Source organism: Condylostylus longicornis, unplaced genomic scaffold (assembly GCF_029603195.1).
Source record: "Condylostylus longicornis isolate FDR11 unplaced genomic scaffold, ASM2960319v2 ptg000072l, whole genome shotgun sequence".
NCBI lineage: Eukaryota > Metazoa > Arthropoda > Insecta > Diptera > Dolichopodidae > Condylostylus > Condylostylus longicornis.
The window spans coordinates 4,667,945-4,692,223 of NW_026578040.1; the positions used below are offsets into that span (position 1 = coordinate 4,667,945).

The following is a 24,279-nucleotide window of genomic DNA, read 5'->3' on the forward strand; positions in this document are numbered from 1 at the left end:
TTTTTAAGAAGTAAAATAAGCACGAAATGGAAAAAAAAACAAAAAGACTTAGCTAATTCCTTTCTTAACAAAAATCAGATTTTCTAAAAGGCGATTTAAGGATTATTTTTGATTTCAATTTCTTAGACGGAAAGGTTTAAACTTTAACATAAATACAATTTCGGTTTGAAAGATTTATTTTAAGATAGGATTTATATGGAGCCGAGCATATTAATAATAATTTTCATAAAAAATGAAAAATTTTTTAGTTAATTTACTGGAAGTTAAAATTTATTATTAAATTTGAAATTATGAAATTAATTATTTTTCGATTTCAGTAAGAACCTTTAAAATGAATTAATTTATTCTTTACCAATGTGATGATGTAGGAAATTGCGATATAAGTAAATTTTTATTGTTCATTCTTGTTCAATTGAAAATATTTGAAAACTTGAATTAATTTGATATTAGTGAAACCGGAAGAGTCTTGAAAAATTTTCAAACAAGAAAATAATTTTGCTGCATATACAATATATAATGTAAATTTTTTTTTATAATTGATATTACAATTCATGTTTAATGTCTCTACAACTAGGATTCCGAAAATGCATCACAAACTCATTGTTAAACGAATTCGGATCGCAACACAATGTAAAGCTTTTTATAACGTTTTCATTCCGGACGTTGTTAACATGTTACGTTTCCTATGTGAGGAAATAAGTGCCAATATAACAGGCCCTTCAATATAAAAATTGGAAAAGGAAACTGTTTAATATTTCGGTGATCATATTTTATAGAATAAAAAGGAATTATCTTTTTAGTATTTTTTTTGTAAAGAGTACCGTGAAATGCCGAAAAAAAGTAATGTTATCGAGATAGATTATTTATCGATGGAAACGACAATTTATCAATGGGAATTTATATTAAAATTGACTACCACAATTTTTTACTGTGCGTTTTTAAAATTTCTATTATACATAGAATATTATTCTTCTATTTTAAAATATTATCATTTTGTTTTATAAAACAATAAGCTGTAAATTATGTATTACTTTAAATTATTTTTTGTTCTATAAATTAAAATAATAATTTACAAAATTATGAAAAATTAAATATAAAATCAGGATAACAATCTCTCAATAATGTAAAAATTCACCTAAACACGTTAAAAAAAATGAAAAATGCAAACAATATAAAAATATAATATGGTAAAATTAAAATAAAAATATATTTTATTCATGATGTTTTTGGATTATTTTAATAAATAAATTTCAAATAATTTAATATTTTGAAATTAGTATTTATATTGTGTACCAATAATAGTAAATACATAAATGTGGCCATAGTGGAGCAGTATAATATGCATATATGCTATTCATACATTTGACATTAGCAATAGTTGTATATATTATGTAGAAAATGTTAATTTTAAAAATCCCTTCGAAATCCTATATAAAAATCATATTCAGAGAAAACTAAAAATAGCAAAATAATATTTATAAATATAGGAAACAAGGAAAAAATAGCTTATTCTTTCTCTATACATAGTTTTTCGAATGTAAAATTATAATAAATTTCTGTTATAGTTATTTTTTTATATAAAATATAATATGAGCCTGTAAAACAAAATGTTTTAAAACTGTACAGGTTTATATTGAAAATATATAGTACAAAAATCTTATTTTAGGTTAATAGGCATAAAACAGATTCCGTGCATAAAAAATTTCTAAGGAATTCTTTTTTTTTATAAAATATCGAATTCAAATTTGTTTACTTTGATTTCGGCAGTCTAACCTGCTATTAGATAAGCGCATTTTATATACCCTCACGAACGCATTAAGCATATCTAACAAATTGCTAAGAATTGTTCCCACAAGAGCTGCACTAAATTTTAATATTCCATCGAACCAGTTAGATATCATAAACGTAGGTACCATTCAACTCGACAAATAATTTAATTACAACATCTCAGAAACTATATAAATAGTTAAATGTTGAATAAACTAGTGCAATAATAACACCACTATTCTAATTAAACTTATTTATGATTGTATAACTCCTTACGATGGCTGCCGTATAAATCCTAAAAATTTCGTATTTGGCACCAATAATATTATAATATTAACAGCTCATCAATCACAACAAAGAAACTAAGTCTTAGTTAAATCTTTGAAAAAATATCGAGTGGGTGGCACGGAGTTTACACGGTGCGTTCTATGTTTTCTCGTTTTTAAAAGTTTTTGCTTGTTTCTTACGAAATTAATTCAAAAATTATTCGAAAAAAATTAATTTAAGTGTATTATGAATGTAAACGTTTGGATAATTAAAAATTACCTCAAGTAATGCTGCTAGCATTTTGGAAAGACATTTTTATGTTCACAATATTTAAAAAGAAAAATGTGTTGAAAAAAATAAATTTATTAAAACATTTTGATTTTCAATTTACTTTGATTTTCTCTTAATTTACCGAAAAAATAGAAATTTGTACTTACAAAGTTTTGCTTTGCAATATACACAATATTAAACATAAAAGTATTATATAAGTACATGTTGTACAATCTAACATAATATGATTAAAATAAAACAGGAAAAACCGATGTAAATATTAAAATAAAATTTTGAATTATTTATGAGAAATAAAATAATAATTTTTTTTTATTTTATTTTTTGGTTTTCTAACATTTTTGATAGAATACATTTATAACTGGATGCATATACTTACAATATTTGCCTTACATAATACAACTATAATATGTAAATAAAATGTTTGCAAATTCCCTTTTTAGTTTTTCTAAATCCTTTTTTTTATTTTTTTATTTTTGCTGTTTATTTTATTACTTCTATGCGAATAATATTTATGCATGTTTATTTTAGGATCAAAATCTAATACAAAATTTTTCTAAAGGGTGTTATAATGTTATTGTTTGAATTATATACATTGTGAAATAAAAAATAAATTATATTGGAATACAATCACAAAGGAAGCATAAGTTCGGTTTTATTCGAGCTTATGAGAAAATTTCGACAAGTTAGTGTTCAAGATTTTCGATTATATCTGAAAATATGAAGTGATCCAGCTAAAAATAAAAAATTTTATTGAAATATGATAATTAACTGGAATATTTTCCGATAACTTGTACTAAATACAGGATGCAATTTTTCCAACATCATTATTCAAACTCTGCATTTGTTGTACTGCAAAAGAGTTTGACAGTACTTATAGGTACCAATGATCCCTATTGCATAGCATTTCATTCCCAATTTATGAATGAAAAATTTAAATTTTTTTATTTAAAAGATAATTTTATATTATACATGCCTTTATGGCATAAAGATCTATTTAACATACCTATTACACCCAATAATATTTCAAAACAATAGAATAAAAATCTGTGAATTTTATTTTTTAACAAAAACAGAGAGTAAATCCAATATTAAATTTAAAGTACTAATTTTAGTAAATGTATTGGTCATGATCAATTATTATTGCTCATGAGAACAACGATCGAACTTCAAAATTGGAGTAATAGTTGAATATTGAAAATAAATTTTGTAAGTATTCATTCTAGAGCATATTGCAAGTACATTAACGAAGCACATTTTCGAAATTATTATGGAATTAATTGTTACTGGAATTATACTTAGAATATTTCTAAATTATTTTCTATGTTATATTGAATTTTAAATTTTTTAGAAAAAAATTGAATGCGAATTAATGACATAAATGATAACATTCTCGGAGCTGTTGATTTGATACCTAGATTAATTGGCACCTTTTAGCCCCTGAATTACAACGCATAATACTATACTTATTCCCCATCCTCTGTACTATAAAGATATTTTAAAGGATAATCAATTCATAATAGATTTAGTATACTAAATATAATTTCAACCAAATTTCGAATATTTAGGAGACTTTTATGCATAATATTAGCCTCCACATGCCATTTTCTAATATTTTATTTGTTTTTAACCACAATAGTAAAACTTTGAGTTCATATTTGTAATTCATAACCGTAGTTGGTTTCATTATTTTAAAAAGTCCGAACTCCCCATTTGGTTTTTGTATTTTCCTATATATATATAGAACTAAACTACCTAAATTTACTTGATGAAATTATTATCAAACACAATAATAATAATACAAGTTGATCCTTTCAAAATGATTCAAAGGAAACCAGAAAAAAAGAGTTAAAAATATAAGAAGGAAAAGGATTTAGAAAAAAGGGATAAAAATTAAAGTAAATACGATTGAATAATGCTTATATCATACTTTTTTTTTGAGTAGTTTGCGGTTCAAAAATTTTTGTCTCTTCTTGTTAATGTTTTTGATTTCATATCATATTTTTGCTAAAAGGAAGGCGAACAAAATATTAAGGGGGAAAAAAATAAATAAATTCTTCATATATGATTTTTTGATTTCCACAAAAGAGCTACAAATGATTATTATTATCCTTTTAAGCTGATTTGATCTAATTTTTCAAAATAATATAAAAATATTTTTTTTTGTTTTTATTTTTTCATATTATTTGGCTTTTCATATTTGGTTTGCTTATGACAAAAGCTGGATTTTCGTAAAAAAAAAAATTATTGTTCGAAATATTTTTCTTTTATTATCCTTTTATAATGCTTTTTTGGTTTTCAGAATTTGAGATTTAAAATATGTATTTGCTTTATTTGTGGGATCGAAATTTATTTATTTAGCTTTTTTGCGTAAACAGTATGTGAATGAAAAAAAAACTAAAAAATTTATGCATACGCAAAATATTTATTGTGGCAATTTTCAAATTTGGATTAGATTAAAATTAGTTTCACATCACTTTCAACAAGAATATTCATTAAAATAATTCAAGAAATAAATAAATTTATTTAAGTAGAGGATAAAATAAGAAATTCTTATATAGAGACATTTTCTTCATCAATAAATTTGATTTTTAATATTTATAAGAATTGAATTAGGAAATGTGGAGAATTTAAATTATTTTTACAAAGTTTTATTCGAAATCATTTTTAAGTTCATCATTTTGTTGCTAAAAAAGTTTTTCTAAATTATTAAAATAGCTTTGTTGTATAACAAAAACAGCTCTTTGTATATACATATATTTATTTAAAGAAAAATTTCAAATTATTTAGTTCTCAAATCATGTGAAAATAAATAAAAAATGAAAAATAAAATTTTATGGGAAAAATAAAATAGTTTATTTTTCCCATAAATTTAATAGTTTGCGGTCTATTGAAAAAAATCTGATCTGGTCAGCACATAAGCGAGCCCAATCTCTAATGTATATCACTTAGCAAAAGTGTTTTAAATAATTCTTTCCACTTTTTAAAATGCGTTTTAATTACTTCTTTCCACTTTTAAAAAAGTAAATAACTTTTAGTTAACAAACCTAAAAATTAATAATTTTATTACTTGCTATTCATGTGGATTACAGTACAAATTGATGTGAAGAACAACTTCTTCATACCACTTTATCTCACTTGGTAGAGCGACCGTTTAGAAAACGGTATGCCACTGAGTTGAGTTGAGTCCAGTTCGAGAAGAAAAAATATTTTAATAAAATTTTTCTGCCTTGAATCGTTCCAATTAGTGATTACGTCATCCATCTGTTCTGCTGCTGTATGAAAAAACTTCCACTAGTTAGCCTTAAATATCATTATTTTATTGAAATTTTTCAAATGTTTGTACAATAACTGACTTCTCCTTGCAATCCTTTAAAATAATTTTCGATTTCTTTTATAAGCTATTTTGTCAAAACTCTTAATAAAATTCTCTCTATCACAAATTGAAACTCAAATGAAAATTTTCTTTTTATTATCATAAAAATTAAAAAATTTCTTTTTTTTGTCAAAACTTCAACATAAATTTTTGCCCAGAATTATTCTTGCAGTAGTCATAAAAATTTAATTTGATTATAGATATGTACACAGTAGTTAGTTACCATTAAAATAACAAATTACTAAAATAATTTCTTTTTAAGCTTAAAAACCACTAACTCTCCACAAAAAAAAAAAATTAAAATTTTCCAAATGAAAAGGATTAATTTGAGTATTGTTAAAAGAAGAAAAAAGGATTTAAAAATACAGAATTTTTTTATATTCGAAGATTTATACATATAAAAAATTTAACCTACAACACACATTAAATTTCAATTGCATAATTTGTACATTACAAAACTGAGTAAATACCAATAATTATTTAATGTATTACATTTTCCATATATATGCATGTATATACTACAGTATATTTTATTTTTTATAAAATGACCATATTCGTAATCGGTAAATATTTTTTTTTTCCATTATTTTACAAAAATAATGAATGTCCTTTTAAATTTAAAGATTATTATTTAAAAAAATTTTTATTTCCTTCAATTTATTTCTTATATTTTTAATTTTAAACACATATGTATATATGTATATATAATACGAAATAATTTTATAATCCTTAAAAATGGCATAGAAAACAATAGAATTTAAATAAAAATATTAAATTTTATTTGAATAAAAATATTCTGGTCAATTAAGGAAAAAATATTTATTTGTCGTGTTAGAAAATATACATATACAAACTATTTTCGAAGTTGTTTGAAATTCTTAACCGTTGCATTATATGAGGTACATCTAGGAGTTTCTTGTTTGTTTGATATACTACCTAAAATTGTGGCTTTCGTTGATAAAGATGGCATGTCAGATTAACTTATCCATAGTGTTATAAATTAATATATAAAACGCTTAATACACAATAAATGTATTATATTGTTGAGATTGTACTTGACAGAAATTATTCAAATGTCAAAAATTTTGCTATTTACCAATTTAATTGACATAAAACTGCTTAAGTTGTTACAGTTGTTATTTTCCCTCTTGTATAGAGTTTAAAATATCGACACATTTTTATGCCTATCATGCTTAATAATGCTTTCTTTTCTTTGTAGGTTCCCATTGATTATCAGGCGATCTCTTTCTATGCAAATTGGATGCAAACTATAATATGTTATTAAACTCTTTTGTTCAAACAATAAATTTTAAGAACTCTTCATTATAATTTGTTAACTGAAATGCGCACTCCATTGTTGCAAAAATTTGCTGAGTGACTGAAGGTCGAGACAGTTGAAAATATTTTCTTATTAGGAACGAGTTACTTACAATAAAATTTTGTGAGTTAATTCTTTTGCACTTATTTCAAAATTAAAAACTTTTCATTTAAATTAAAAAAAATCTTTTTTCATTCTTATGAATGCAAATAACAATTAAATTCGTAATTTTATTATGAATTCAAATAAAATTGAAAAGGAAGTTTGTTTGGAAACCAAAAAAAAATTTAAAATCCAATTATAAAAAATTACAAAATATACATAAAGACAAATACTTCTTTCTTATGGTTCTTTTACATTTTAATAATATCCTTTGGAAAGATTGGATTTTTCGTTTCAAACTCAAATTTATTTATATGGGGTTTTGGTGATTATTAGTATGTTTTCAAAAAAAAATTTGAAAAAAAAATGATTATTAATTTGACTTTGTCCGCCAGTCCGTAGTCCGTAGATTTATTTACAAAACTTTTACGCCCTTAAAGATAGCAAGTTTAAATTTCATATGTAGATAGATCTTTACTGTAATTTATTTCCGTAGAAGAAAATTTTTACCTATTTCTCCTCCTTCTAAAGTGGGGTAATACCACAAAACCCTAAAAATTCAATTTTTTATCTATTTACCGTAGCGAAACCATAAGCATTTTTGATATTTCCAAACGCAGGAAAATAGTGATAACCCCTCTCATGTTATTACTCATTGAAATTTGAAAAATTTGTATTTTTGGCACATTATATATCTGAAAATTCGAGCTTTTCCAAATTTCTCTAAATGCGGATAACTAAAAGTAAATGGCATGGCAATACAAAATATAAGTATTTTTTTAACTCACGCAATTAGCTCTTGCCTCATTCTAAATGTGTTCAATCCTCGAAGTAGTTTTGTATATGAATGTAGAACATATATAGCTAGATTGATTTTAAAAGCAGTATTTCAATTTGTTGAAGTGCTACATCACAAATCATTGTTTTGATCCGACTTTATTATAATTTTTTTTCATGATAAAAAATTGAAATTAATTTTTTTTAATTCAAATTACAATATTAATTAGATCTAATGTTTATTAATATTATCTAAAATGTGTTCAAATATGCTTAATATTCACAATGTGTTTCTCTTTTTGTATAATTATTCGCTGGATCACTATGGCAGTTTAAGAATAAGAACATGTTATGTTTGTGGTTAATTCTAAAGAGCGATAGATCAATTTCAAAAGGTACAACAATTTTCACTTTTCTTAAGAAATTTTTTACTCTAAGGCGAGGGTTAGGCGAGCTACTATTTGTTTCAGCAAATTTTGGGAATTAATTCATGAAATTATAATAGTAACTTTTTTCAATTTTCCGTTTTCTTCCTGTAGTGCACAATAAAAACACAAATATTATTTAAATTAAAAGTAGTTAAATTTTTAGAAAAAACCCAACTGTTTGAAAAAAGTTATAATTTTATGAATATTTGGGAGTAATTTTGATACTTAATCCGGCTTAGATTTCAACATTCATTTTATAGTTATAAACAAATTTTAAATTAACAAGGCTGTTGGCAAATCCAATGTTAGTAACTTTGAACAGTTGCTTAAGTTTACATCTTTAAAAAAAATATTTACCTACAGATTGGTTTTTCGTTTATAATGATTATATATCTCAACTTTCCTTAGAAAACCATTAAAATCTGCTTGACCCTTTTTTAATTTTTTTTGTTTTTCGTTTGTTTCGTTACAAGATAGTTCACATTTTTATTTATTCTAAATTAAATTTCACAAAATAATTTTGTCAAAAATACAAGAAATTCAATTAAGAATGTGAGTAAAAAATAAATAAACCTAAATATTGTTATTCTAAAAAATAATATTCTTAAACATAAAAGATTCTTATTCTTAATAAATAAAAATACTAACATAATATTAAAAGAAAACAAAATCAATAAGAAAAAGAAAAAAATTATAATCTTTATAGATTATTTTAGAAATTTCCTAAAAATATTTTTATTCTTTTTTTTTAAATTAATGCCAATGTACATTTACATACATATAATACGGAACACATAACGCTATACATGAATAAATGTGTTTAACGAGAACCAAATCTTATAAATTCTTTACATGATTTTCATTTTTATTTTAAAATTAGATAACCACACCTTTACTATTCAATCCACCAAAATCATTACCGTTTTTCTTCCTATTAACTTTAATACCCTATAAATATATGCCTATTCATGTACATATGGAAAAAAGATTATTTGCTTGCTTTGATTATAGATACATACACATTTACACTGTTTATAGATATAATTTGAATAAGTATGTACTATACATGTTAATATACATATACATACATGTAATATTATTCAATTTGTCCTAAATAGTCCTATACTCTTTTAAAATATCTTTGGATATAGATCTATATTATAGAGTAGAAGGATATAAATTTTCATTTTCTGTAATCTACTATAAAACAACAAAAAAGGGAAATCATGTCCTAATCATATATTGCCTAATAATCTAATACCAAAATAATAATATAAAATACTATAAGTATATCATATAGCCAACATGGCCAAACTGCGGCTCGCGAGCCGCATGTGGCTCTTCAACCAATTTCATGCGGCTCTCGAAGACAAAATTAACAAATATTTTTAGTGCAGCTCAAATTTGACTGAAAGTAAAAAACGCAGTAGAGTATAGCTTTTCCCACACTTTTTAATTTTGTCAATGCTTACTTAACGTATGGAAAAATAATTTGTATATATTGGTAAATTCTTATACGTCAAATTTTACAAAATCTGAGTTGTCTGAGTTTCCGAATACTCTACGTTTTTATATTACAATTAATTATAAGCCAGATTTTCAGAAATTTGCAATACAAACCAAGCCACATGCATCAACCAGTAAAGTATAAAAATATCATATTTTTTTTCTTTAATTCTAACTCTTTTTTATTTGTAGCACTAGAACATTTTCAGCCAGATATTACATAATTTATAATTTATATCATTGCGGCTCGCAAAAAATTCAAGATTTTGAGTTTTGGCTCTTACCATGACCAAGTCTGGCCACCCCTGTCATATAGTCTTCTTATACATGTATAGTTCATATAGTTCATGAGATATACATCTATCCATACAAAACAACATTAAAAATATTAATATTACAATATTAATATTGAATACATACAAATATATTCTAAAAAAAATAAAACTATACAAATACTTCTTGATAAAATATGGAAATTACATTTATTATATTTTGATATTCTGTACATTTCACAGCCTGTACACACTTTTATACTTTGAATTGAATGAATATTAAAGATTTTAGGTACAAGGTGTATTATTAAAAACATAAAAAGTATATTGAAACAAAATTCATAAGACCTTAGAACTTCGTCTTCTCTCCTTTTAATATAGTAAATATTTTTAAGTTCAAACAAAAACAAATAAAAATGAAAAATTCCACCAAAAAAGTTTGCTGCTATTAATTAAGCAGCAAAAATTATCCTTCACGCTAAAGTTTGTAAAATTTTACACAACTACTCTCAAATCTTGATTTACAGATAATATTTAAGAATTTTTTTTTAATAAGAAAAAGGACATTTGCAAAGGCATCATTTATCTTAGGACAGATATCCATCTTAGAGACAGGCATTTTTGAATTCTTCCCTTCTCATTCTCTTTACACAATATTAAGATCCTTTATGCTATTTCACCTATAACAGTAGCATATTCATTAATTATTTTTGGTCCCAAACCTTTGTATTTCGTAAATTTTCTAATCATTTTAATTAAAAATGCTCAAATTAAAAATTCTTTCAATTCTCTACTACATTTTTTAAACCTAAATCGGTGGCTCACCACAAATTATAGTGCACTTTCTATATATACATTTATATATAGAAAATATTATTTTTTAGACAACACAATAATAATTTACTAATACATAATAAAAAATAAACCAAATGTCTTTGGTAGAAGTCCTTTTGAATAAATAGAAATCAAGCATAAAAATAATAATAAAAATTAGAAAAACAATCATAACAAAAAAAAAACAGAGAAAATTGAAAATAAACCCTAAAATTTTCCAATTTTAAAACAATTTAATGGAATATAAATTTTCCGTTTTCTTTTTTATTTTTATTTATTTTTTTTATTATGTTTTCCTATACTTTATTCTTTTAAATTATCGACATTTCCGATTTATTTTTTTGTTAGTTCAATATAACTTAAAAGAAAAGGACTAGGTAACAGAAAAAAATATTAAGTAAACATAGGAAACACAACCAATCTACAAATTTTCTTCAGGTATAAATTGATTCCGTTGAGTTGTTTTTAACATGATTGAATCGTAATTTAAATTGTCAGAAATGCGTAAGAAAATTTTAAAAAATTTAAGACTCTTTCTAAAGAAAAAAAATTTATATGTCTTTTAAAATGCGTTTGACTATCGTGTATTTTTATTATTTTAAAAAATACTTGTTTTTCAAATGATTGTCTACAACTTACTTCTACAGAAAATTGCCTAAATATTTTATATGCCTTAAATATTTTATGGCATGCTCCCTTCGATTTCCTGACTTTAACGTAGGCCTGATTCTTTCTGACTAAAATTTTTAAAATATGACTGTATTTGTATCTTCGTACCTGACTTGATTGCCTTTATACCTTCATTAAAAATGAATGCATTAAAACAAACTACTTTTCAAAAATCTTAATTTGCCTTCAAAATAGACTCATTTGATATACTTCCTATTGGAAATTTTATAGTATTGAGAAATTTAAATCAATTATTTTCTCAAACATTTCATAGCAATTTCGATGACACTTAGGAATTCAGATACGACTTCTGCCCATTGTTATGTACAAAGGGTTGACGAACAAAACTGGGATCCCGAAAAATATTGTGAAAATATTGAAAACGGAACAAAATTATTTTGATTTTACAAAAAAAAAACAGAAAACGAAAAACAACAAAAATTAAAATAACAAATAAATAAAAAAAAGTTTCTTTTTCCTTTCTCTTTTATTTATTTTAAATTTTCTATTTTATTATCCATTTAATTTCCACACTAATTCCAATTTCTATTCCATATTATTGTTATTGTTATTTTTCTCTTACATTTTATTTCATTTTTTATTTAAACAATTCATTTTCTGGCATTTAAATTCACTTTTTTATTATTATTATTTATTCAATGAAAATTACTTTTCATATAGAACAACTAAAATTTATAATTTTTTTTAAATTCTACTTCTCCTCTGTATAAACATATTATGTAGGTACACTTATGTACACATAATTCCGGATCGGAATAAAAAGCAAATATTAATACAGAAGAAGGAAAAATTTTCATATACTTAGCGACCCTACCTAACTACCAATATGAGTTTAAAAGGGATAAAAAACAAACCCATTTACAAATATATTTCAATAATAAATATAAATTTAACCCCGGTATATAACAATTAAAAAAAAAGAAAAAGGAAACCAATCTTTTCAATCATCCTCAAAATAGATCAGTTTACAATGCTTTAAAGCAAAAATTAAAAAAATAAAAAGTTGAATGGAATTTATGGCTTAACAAACCTATAGGAATATAGGCAGAGTTTATCTTGTCAACTCTATGGTATCTCTATGAGTTGCATTATAGCCACCTTGTTTGGTTTTATATAATAAAGAATGAGAAAGCTCTCGTTGGGTAATGGTAAACCTGGCAAGACTCAACTTTATGTTATTTCTCAGGAAAATATCAGGAACCTAAACATAAACTTGTCGGCTCTGTTAAATGACCTCTAGTGGAACAAACAATGAGTAAATGGATCATTTATGTTATTGACAGATGACCGTATTATTCTTGAATATGTAAGTTTAGCTTATATTTTCAGTCTTACCATATTGTTTTGTCCCAATTTCTAATTCGATTTTATTTATTGTTTTCGATTTTGTATACTTTGCAAAAGGTTATTCTAGGTTTACAACATTTCCATGCAATCGTCTTCAATATACCTATTTGTTGGAAAATCAAATTTATTATGCTACCTAAAGAAAGGCAGTAGAAGTAACGTAATGCGAGACTTTATAAAATTTTTGTTTTTTTCGGGTTTTTATAAATACTTTTTATTATTTTTTTTTATAGCATGCAAAGATTATCATTATTTTATAGTGAAATTATATCGAGTATCATCTATCAAAGTTGAAGGCAATATCGAAGAGCAGGGAATTAAAAACAAAAAAAAAAGTTTTGTTTTATCATGTAAAAAATTTTGTTCGAAAATTTGAAAAACAAAAAGAAATAAAAAGTTCAATACCTTGTAAAAACTTTTAACAAGGTCTTATTTTATTACAAGTTTAATTTGGGTAAGGGAACAGAATAAAATACAGGTGCGTGTTACTTGTAGATGGAAAAATTGAAATTTTACAATAATTTTGTATTCGTTTTTTAAATTTTCTGCGAGGAATTTTGTATTTAATTTTTTCAAGTAATTATTGTTAGATTATTAAGTTTGGCGTTACATAGCATTTTGATGAAAGCAAATCAGCAGCTTTTTTGATATTTTAACCAACCACATTGGCCAGAGCAAGAAAAGATTGTATTACGATGGCACCAAGTTTCACAAGTCAAGGTTTTAACGAATAGAACTTTGTGTACTCTATATAGGCTAATTTTAGATTTTTGATTAATTTTAAACAATCCTCATTATATTTTATATTACATGTATAAACTCATTCAGGTAACATAACGAAATCGTGTGTTTTACAGGAACATCACGTGCCAGCATCAGAACTTATTACTAAGGGTCAAATTAACACTTTCAATTATATAAAACAAATAATTAGTTGATTTCCTGGAAATCCGACAGTTCAGTTTTGTAAATCCAGCCAATTTTACATAAGGAATAAATAAATATTCTAAAAATTCCAATAAGGAATGAATAAATTTGTCAAAAAAATTAGTTAAAATTTGACGGAAAATACTCCAGAAAATATAATTGTCTAGTTTGAAAAAGCCATTTGTAAAAGAATTCATATTCACAATTTAAATTCAGAAATCATAAACTTTGTCTATACCAAATAGAGAAATAAGATTTTCAATTTGTAGCACCTTTCCTTTTGGAAAAAAAATACTTAAAAAAGAGCATCATTCCGTCCGTCCGCCTGTTTTAAAAGCTTTAACACCCTTAAGTATAGAAGGCTGAAATATATCATTCATATGTATATAAATATATACTAGTAAGTATTTTCCGTTGAAAAATATTTCTATCTATCTTGTTATATCTAAAAGTTATAACCTTTCAAATACCTAAAAACTCCATTTTTTGACTTTTCGTTGAAGCGGAACTTCAACGAATAAAATTTGAAATATTTTTCAAATTTTATAAATGCAAAGAAGTAGTTCTATCTTCTTCTGCAGTAGCACAGCATAAGCGGCCTTTAAAAAACAAAATAGCCTTTAAAATTTACCGTTATATAAAATCAGTTTTTTTAGCTTTTCGATATCAATTTTCTTTTAGATCACATGTTGTAGAAGTGGGAAATTTTAGTAGCTCTTAGACACTAATAAATAGTTTATTTCGTATGAAGAATGGAAAAAAACTTTCCATCTCCGCCCCCTCACAATTTATTTCTTCTCCAAAATTTGTAAAATTAAAATTTTTCCCGCCTTATATTACCGAACCTGCAAGTTTTTCCAAATTTCTAAAAGCGGGGAAAACTAACAGCAAGTGTCGTATAATTAAAAATTATAATTATTTTTCTTAACTCTTTTGCCCCAAATGTATGCAATCTTTGAACTGGAAGTAATCAAAAGTAAAAACACCATTTTTACATGTTCAACTGAAATGTGCTGTTCTACAAAACATTGGTTTTGTAAAGTAAAACTTTACAATGTATGGATTCAAACAAAATTATTGTGCAATAAACATATTTACTTGCACAATAAAATAACTATTTACTTGTCCCTGCATGTACACCACAAACCTTTGATATGTGGGTTTGGTTAAAAAATACATAAAATAAACCAAATATTTTCCCGATTTCTTATAAACTGAAAACATTTTATAGACTTTAAATTCCAATTTCTTTTTCAACTGCTTTATAAACATTTATATAATATTATGAATTGTATATGTATGTAAATGGGTTTATGTAATATATTTTAATATAATGGAGGAAATAAAATACGTGTAGTCAATCATTCCGAGCATTTAAATTTAAATGAATATTTTATCGTTTTTGATTACCTTCGCTTGTAAGTTTTTATCGTTTTTTATACCTCTCCATATATGAATGTACATATGAATGAATATATAGATATTATACTTTGTTATGTACATATATACATACATACACATTCACAAGGTATACTTAGGTTATTTTATTTTGTGTATTCTTTTTTAGGTATATTTTTTAAGGTATTCTAATCAGTGTTGCCGAATTACAGCAATTGCAGTATTTCAATGTCAGTAGAACCTTAATATATTTTAATGACCAGATTGTCACATGCACTGCAATTTCTTAATTAAAAAAAAAAATTGAAAATTTATAGTAACGTTAAAGGTTGCTTTCACTTTAGTGCTATACGTTAAAATTCGTGTAGCTTTACAATTCCATTTCCTCAAATTTTCCTTTTACATGTCAGGTTTTCAAAATGAACTAGCAGCAGTAAGTTATTTTTTGTTTTTTTTTTATATTTTGAATGAGATATATATTATATTTATGTATATTATGCCAATTAAATTATTCTAATTGTAATAAACTCTGCTATATGAAACTCAAAAAAATTAAATTTTTAGTTGTGTTTCTATAAAATATTTTGTGATTGACTATATTTACTAATGGAATCTCCATTTGCGGGTTTTAAACAAATATATTTAATCATGAGATATGTGTGTAGGTATTGCAAAATACTGCAATATATTCTAAATTCTCACTACCTATCTTATATACAAAACGGCATCACTGATTTTAATGTTTGCTTCTTCTTTTCTTTTTTGAATTTCTTTATAATTTTCCGATTAGTTTTTCGTTGTTTCCAATTTTGTATATAATATGTACATATAGATACACACATTTTTTTGTCATTTTCTTGCGTTTTCTTTGATTTATTTACGGTCGTATTTTTTAAAGCAATCAAATTGATTTTAAATTATATTATTGTGTATCCAAGCTTTAAAAATCTTAATGAAATTGATGGCTTTGTATAAGGTTTTGTGGCTGCTATCTTACATTTTTTTTTTAGTTTGTTCCTTATATTTTTAACGTTTTCAGTTTAAAAGATCATTTGAAAGATCAATTATATACGACGCAATTTTACTTCTTGTATTGGAATCTCTGAAATGTATGTCAAGTACTTAATTACTTCCAACGTTACTCTCCCATGTTCTTTGTACAGTTACAAAAAAAAAAAAAACAAGAAAAAAAATTTTAAAAATTTCGTATGTATGAAAATTACGTTCTATAGAATCTAAATGAATTCAGGGAACTATAACATAAATTACATTTTATAACGTTTTTCATCAGACCCTCTATAAAATATACCTTTTTCTAGGAAAATATTTTCCCTACACATGAGAAAACACACTTCTGTGTTCGTAATCAACGTCCTTTAACGATGAAATTAGATGGAATTTTATAGGTTCAATATATTTAAAAAAAAAAAAACATCAAGGAAATGAAAATCAAAAAATAATTTTCATAAATTTTCATTTAAATTGTATTTTTACAATTGATTAACGCTTAATACGTCATTCCGTAATTTGTTCACGTATACCTTTTTTTTTTAGTTTCTGAAAGGATAATGAATGATTTCGCAAATAAATTCTGCAATAATTATAATATTATGTATTTAAACCTATATGCAATACAGCAATTCCCAAAAACAAAAAAAAAAAAATGTTCTTGAAAATTATATAGAAAATTCACTTGAGATTCGAATTATAATTTAATTGTTCAATATTTTATATTTTGTTATGTGTATAATGCAATGTGCATATTTTATGTATATTACAATGATAGGTAATATGTACATATGTTATAACCATATTCATATGTTAATATGTGACAAATAAAAAATCACTTCAAAATTACAATAATATCCTCTAAGGACGAAAGCTAATTATATCCTGTATACGTTTTAATTCTCATACTATATATAACAGATATTAATATACATATATTATGTGTATATGTCTATATTTTATTTATTGACTTTAATATGTTGAATTCCCATGACTTCCTTGATATGATTCGTGTTAGCGGATTTTATGAGCAAAAAAAAAAACAGGCAACAACAAAATAAACGTGAAAAAAGCCAAAATTCTTATTATATGAGAGGGAAAGAGAAAATAGGAAAATCATGTCTTTGACATTATAAAAAGTTTAAAACCTTTACACGATTTTTTATAAGGTCTACCAATTGGAAATTTAAAGCGTATATGATTACAATAAAAATTTAGAAATATTTTGAAAACTTCATCTGTTTTACATAAATTGGGAATTAAATGAAAAGCGGCTATTGAAAAACATTCTTAAATTACCCTTAAACTGAAATGGTGCCACTGTTCAAGAAAATAAAGAATAAATAGTTATATTTTCTCTATATAAAAACTAAAATGTGCCCAATATGAATTCTAATTAAAGTTTCCCATTAGACATTTTTGAAATTCCAAAATTTTTAGGTTCATCAAAAATTATAAGATATCTCTTTATTACACTATGAATAAAATTCTGTAAAACACTTACCGTTGTCCTTTAAAACAAATATAATTTTATTAGCTACAATATAAGTTCCATATTAGTAGACCCAATATACAATTATTATTCTACATGCCCAAGTTATTTGCATATTCATACATAAATATTGTATCATTTAACATAATTTTAATTAATTATACATGAGCATAACATATAATAATATGTTATGAAATGCAATCATTTTTGTCCTAAATGCATTTAAAATTCAAAATCCGTTTTAGTATTTTAGTTTTTCGTTCTTTTTTTCGCTATTAGTATTGTACAACACTATTTTCCGCGGGAGCATAAAACTATAATATACACGTTATTCATAAAACTATAAATCTATGGAATAGTATTGGTGGAAAACAAAACGAAATACCTATAAAAAAATAAGAAAAGAAAAGAACAAAAATATTATAAACATAGAGTAATAAATTTCCCCTCGGAATTCATTTTTCAGGATATGTTTGCATAACTAATAAAAATAAATATACATATAATATTGATGAAATAAATTATAATGGAAGCAAGAGAAAAGGGAAAAATAAGGGAAAAAAGAAAACAATGCGGAGGACATGTTTTAGATAGAAAACTGTTTAGGTAAACAAATTGTGTTGCCTTAAGCACAGGTGGCTCTGCAAGATTTTTTAATAAATTAATTTACTTGTACAAAATATTAGCATATCTCACATAAAGAATTGCAATGAATATCAAGAATATGTGCAAATATAGTACAACAAGGGTTTCTGAAAATTGAAGTATATTGAGTACAGAACTTAAAATATTTGTTACGTGTTGGTAACTAAAACTTAACTACTTTTAAATCTATTTTAAGGAAACCGAAAAGATATAATTAAAAAAATTTGCTTAATATAACTTTCAAAATGATCGAAAGAATATCCTGACAAAAGAAAATTATTAAAATTTTTAATATTTTTAGAGGAAACGATCTTGAAAAATTAAATTATTTACCAACCGAAATTTAAAACTAAATCATTTAATTCTACGATTTGTTACGGGGCGTCAAGTTATAACTTAATAATATTTTATAGAAATCTTGTACATGTAATTGCAAATTTCCAGTATTTACTCTTAAATAGGATATGTGATAATTATTTTTGATTTACAAATCAAGCATAATAATATTAAGAATTTATATTTAATCACTCTGTACAGAAGGAAGCCTAAAATGACAATAAGCACCCAACTATTTCGCAATTTTCATCAAATTTTGTGATCACATTTATCTATTATTATACAACATTCTACACAATTTTTGTTAAATAATTATATATGGAAATGTTTTATTATATATGGAAACTACAACAATATGTAAAAAATTTTAAATGAAAAATATTTTGATTGAAAATTTCCGCAAGCAAATATCATAATTTTTAAATATGGATAACTTCCGGTTCAGTTTTTTTTTTTTTTGGAATTAGTTTTTGTTTAAAAATTTAATAAAAAAGCTAAAATTTCTTCGCGTTCACAGTTTGTAGATATTTTGTAAAAATTTTCAAATGACATTTTAACTTTATAGCAAACTTACAACTGCAATCTAAAATATTTTTATTTTTGTATGTGAAAATGAAATAGGTAGGAAAATATCCGGTTATGTATAGTTTTTTTTTTTGAAATTTATTTGTGGTATTTTGCCATTTTATTCCACTTTATTTAGTTTTTGATAGATACTATGTATATATTGTTGTATTTAATGTTGACTATTTGAATATACATACGTGTCTACCAATGTTATATTTTCTAGGATACAATTATTATGAATGTGCCACAGAAATTTTCACGTAAAATAATATTAGGTAGTAAATTGCAGGTATGAAAAGTGTCATCCATAATTTGAGTTGAAATTTTTTGAATTTAAAACAAATAGTTAAAGGAAATTTTACTTTTCTAAACAATGTATATGTCTCTAAACTATACCTAAGTATACAATATGAGCATTATAGATAAAAATTCAGAGTAAAAAAATTTTGAAAAATATTGAGGGCGTACAGCAGTGCGACATTAGAAAAAAGCATATTCAAAATATTAAAGAGTACAAAAACTTTCAGGTATAATCTTTTAGAATTGTTATGAAACTATAATACGAGTAAAGGTTTATTAAAAATTATTTTTTGGTTTTAATAATTTATTCTTAAAAAAATATGACAAAAGAAGAGGGAAAACAAAATTAACAAAGTTACAATTTATGGCTCATATAAATAAAATTATTTTAAAATATTAAAAGTGTATCTTCTAAAATTTTTAGTATAAAATTTTGTAAAAAATCAAAAAAATCAAAAATGGAATGACATACATAATGTATATCATACACGGTTGCAAAGTTGTATTCAATTAATTGTTCCTCGTTGAATCAATTGAAAAAGTAATAAAGTAATTTATTCAAATGAAGTGCACTTACGACACTTTTGTCATGAACCCGTAATTAACAAAATTTTTATCTGTTAAATGATTTTTATCTGTTTTGTTTAAAAAACATATCTAATTTAGATAAAATTTTTCCCAGTCTTAAGTTGAGCTTTAAAGTGATTAAAAAATTTAAAAATAAATTTTTCATTTTATCAGCAAGATATTTAAAGAATAATAATAAAAGCAAGATAATTCATCCCATTTCTTTTCAACGAATTCTAATTACAATTAAATATATACATAAACACAAAATTTAAAAAATTTTTTCATATTCGTACAATTATTTTTTTAATTTCTTTATTGATTAAATTCCACACGTGGTTATGATTTTTATTTTAAGATATTAATATTGCCTCTGTATAGTAAAAATTTTATTAGTGAGAAGTAAAAAAATTTGTAGATTTTAATTATTCAAAATCAACTATTCAAAAAATAAAACAAAAGACGAAGTCTGCGTATACACACATTTTGAATGAAAATATAGTAAAAATATGAAAAGATATTGCAAGCTATTCGAAGTCAATGACTTACTTAGGAAAAACTGTCGCAGCAATTTTAGTGCAAAAATTGACAACAACATTACTAAGACAATAATTATTAATTCAAATATCGCAAAAACTTCACACCTTGTAACTTCACTTATTTATTTTAATAACTGCTACTTGCACGAGATGCAAAATGTAAAACCTGATTAACATGCAGAAATAGCATAGAGCTAATATTGAGTTTTATATATCAAAAATGAATATCCTAATCGTGAATTTTGCGTTTTTTTCTCACTTTTTATTCAATGTCAAATAAGAATTCTTCGTTTTTCTAATGCATATTGTATTTTTCCAATAAGATTTTTGCATTTTTGTCAAACTATCGACTAAACGCCTTGTATACTCACAAACAATCTCAATAAATTTTGTATACATTTGAAAAAGAGATACGCAATAGTTAATAATAATAGTTACCAGGTTACCAGTTCCGACGAGCAGGCCCTAAATTTGGTTAACTATTTCATTTCAAAAGTATGGTATCTATCATATTTACCAAGACTAAAACTACAAAATTTGTTCATGAACCAAGCTAAAAATTGTACCCGTATCTAATTAATTTTTTAATCATAAAACACAGCAGCCAATCCCAAAATACTCAAAAAGCTATAAGTACCTTATACCAAAAATTTCTTAAAATTTTATTAAAATTTGAAACTATATCACATTTTCACTATCCTACACTTTAATAATTTTGGAAAATCTTTACGAAAAATTTAAGAAAAGGTAAAATAAAAAATATATAATTTTGAATATTAAAATTTTCTTATAAATAACAAAAAAAAATTTCTCTATAATAAAGAAAAAATCACTCATATAACCAATGTTTTATTAACATGACATTTTTATTATTTTTCATAAGCTCGCACTCATAAATATCGATAAAAACTATTTAAAAATTGATGTTACAACTATAAGCCGAATGTGGCAATTCACGAAATTTATAATTATTAATGAAAATTTCAATTGAATAAAAATTTTGTAACATAATTTATTGAAATATTTTATATAAAGTGCGTAAAAAAAAAGAGCCATGATTTTAATCGGTAAATATTATAAAATTTCCCGATAATGAAGTATCATAAAACCCCTAATAATTCTACATCAAAAAAGAAATTTGAGCTTAATATGAATAAAAGAGCTAAATTAAAATGTAAAGTGTGGCATGTTAGACATGCTAATTTTCTGGCAGTAGAAATGTAACACAATAAAAATTAACAAAACATATTGTTGGTTTTTGGATTCGAAAATCATAAAATAAGTAATGATGTCTATTAGCCGAAAATCTGGCATAAAACACCATAACAAAACCATTGTATAATTTATAAGTAATTATAATTCATATTATGAATTAAGTTTCCAATTTCAAAGATTGGAGCTCATTGATTGATATTACAAATACATCTACCATAAATATGCATGCAAAAAACGTTAACATAATAAATCCCTAAAATTTTCCTTGAAATTTTAATAAAATTAAATATTTTTTAATTTATAAACTCCTTGATTCACCCACAAATCCATTAATCAAATTCCACACAGATCTCAAGAAATTCTTGAAATTCAAAAAAAAAATACTTTCGATTCGAAACACTATGGTAACATAAACCTTGACAAAAATATTTTATATTTTAATATAAAGTATATAGGTAGGAATGTAAGGATACACATATAAATCTTTATTATATCCATCAATTACTACTATTATAATATATTTTCTTAAATAAACATGTATGTTCATAAATAAATAAATAAATTAACATTTTGTAGTTATTTTTAATAATGTTTCAAAAAGAAAAAAAAACGAAATACACAAAATTATGAAAAGTGTGAATAAGAGTAGAAAAGCGACAACATTAAACATACAAAACATATAAAGGCATCCAATAAACACTTTTACATAAATAATATTTTTATATACATCTATGCTTATAGGCACAGCAATGTTAAAAAAAGTAACAGTAAACAAAATAATAATAAATTTAATTTTTATCCTTTTCTTACGATATTATATTTTGTTTTCTTTTCTATTTTCAGGTAAGCAAAGTACAATTAAATTATTCACCTTGAAAATATTCATAGTTTTTACGTACGTAAACGTACATAGATATATACAATTTACATCTACCTATAAGCTATAGACCTTTGGAATTTCAAATTTATTAAAATGCGTATTCTATGTAAGTACTTTTTTTATTTTTACCCCAACCAGCTTTTGCTTTATAATAACGTTATCTCTCTACCGTTTATATTTTCTTATGTTGTCTTTCTTTCTCGTTAAAATCATATTACAAAAGGTACAATAAAAAAAAAACAACGAAAAAAAAATAAAAATTATAAAAATTATAACGATAATAATAATAAAAATGCAAAAAAAAACGAAAAAAAGGAAAATAATAATAAGAACAAGGATATTTTTAAAAACGGAAAATTATTTTCGTGTGTCTATGTAAGTGTAAAATTATTTCTTGTTATTATTATCCATAAATTTCTCATTGCTCATAATACCATAAATTGGTATGGTCTCAACTCATGTTAACCATAGGGTATATCAATTAATGGGATTAAGCGCAGCAATTAATTTTTATAAATGGTTGTTTCTTTTTTGGTATTTTATTCATAACCTTTAACGGCCCTCAATATTATAGTTATACTGTCCAAGAAGCAATATGATCCAACCTTTACTAAAATTAATAACAAAAATTAAAAAAGGAAATCACATTTTCCTCAAAAACCTCAAAAAAATATATTAAATTGTGGGATAAATTAATTTTAAATTTTCAGAAATCTTTATCCTTGAATTCTGTGCCAAATTTTATATGTAGTACACAATTAAGTTCAATAAAAATGTATAAATCTCTCACTTGTATATGATTATAATTTTTACAAATCAAAAACAAAATTGGGCTTAGACCATTCTCCGAATCGATGATAGTTTTTATTTGAAAAATTTAGCACTATTGAACGGACTTGCAATAATTCTTTTCACTTATTCTTCTCTTTCTTTTATAACATGAATTAATATTTTACTTAATAGTTTTATAAAACTATTTCGAAATTGACAATCTGTAAGTTAGACCACTCTGCTTATAAGGTCTTCAATTGTATTTACAATAAACTGCCCGTAATTTAAACAGAATAAACCGAATGATTGAGAAATATGAGAATAAGCGATTTTCATGAAATATAATGGTCTTGTCATATTAAAATGTTCAGGAACGCTTTAAGTTCAGAGCAAGAAAAATATTTTTTTCCTTTTACGATTTATCATGATTTCATATTTTATAAAAAACACCTTGATCAATTTTTAATGATCCTTTTTTTAAAAAACACATTAACAACATTATGAACGAATATCGTATTTTCTAAAAATGATTAATATTTTCCTATTATATAATATACACATAACGCAGAAATACGGTGTAGATATTAAATAATGAGAATGGAAATAAATTCACCATGATATACGACACAGAGTGTTGTGTGCTTCTGCTTCAATAATAATTG

General features: G+C 24.0%; 1 long non-coding RNA gene across 1 annotated transcript in view; it reads left to right on the forward strand.

Annotated features, from left to right (window-relative positions):
• LOC129612467 (uncharacterized) overlaps nt 1–22,891 on the forward strand; it is a 134,955-nt gene extending 112,064 nt beyond the window's left edge. The window contains exon 3 of the long non-coding RNA XR_008697232.1: nt 22,810–22,891. This is a non-coding gene — a long non-coding RNA (uncharacterized LOC129612467). The remainder of the gene's footprint in view (nt 1–22,809) is intronic.
• Nucleotides 22,892–24,279: the final 1,388 nt, after the last annotated feature.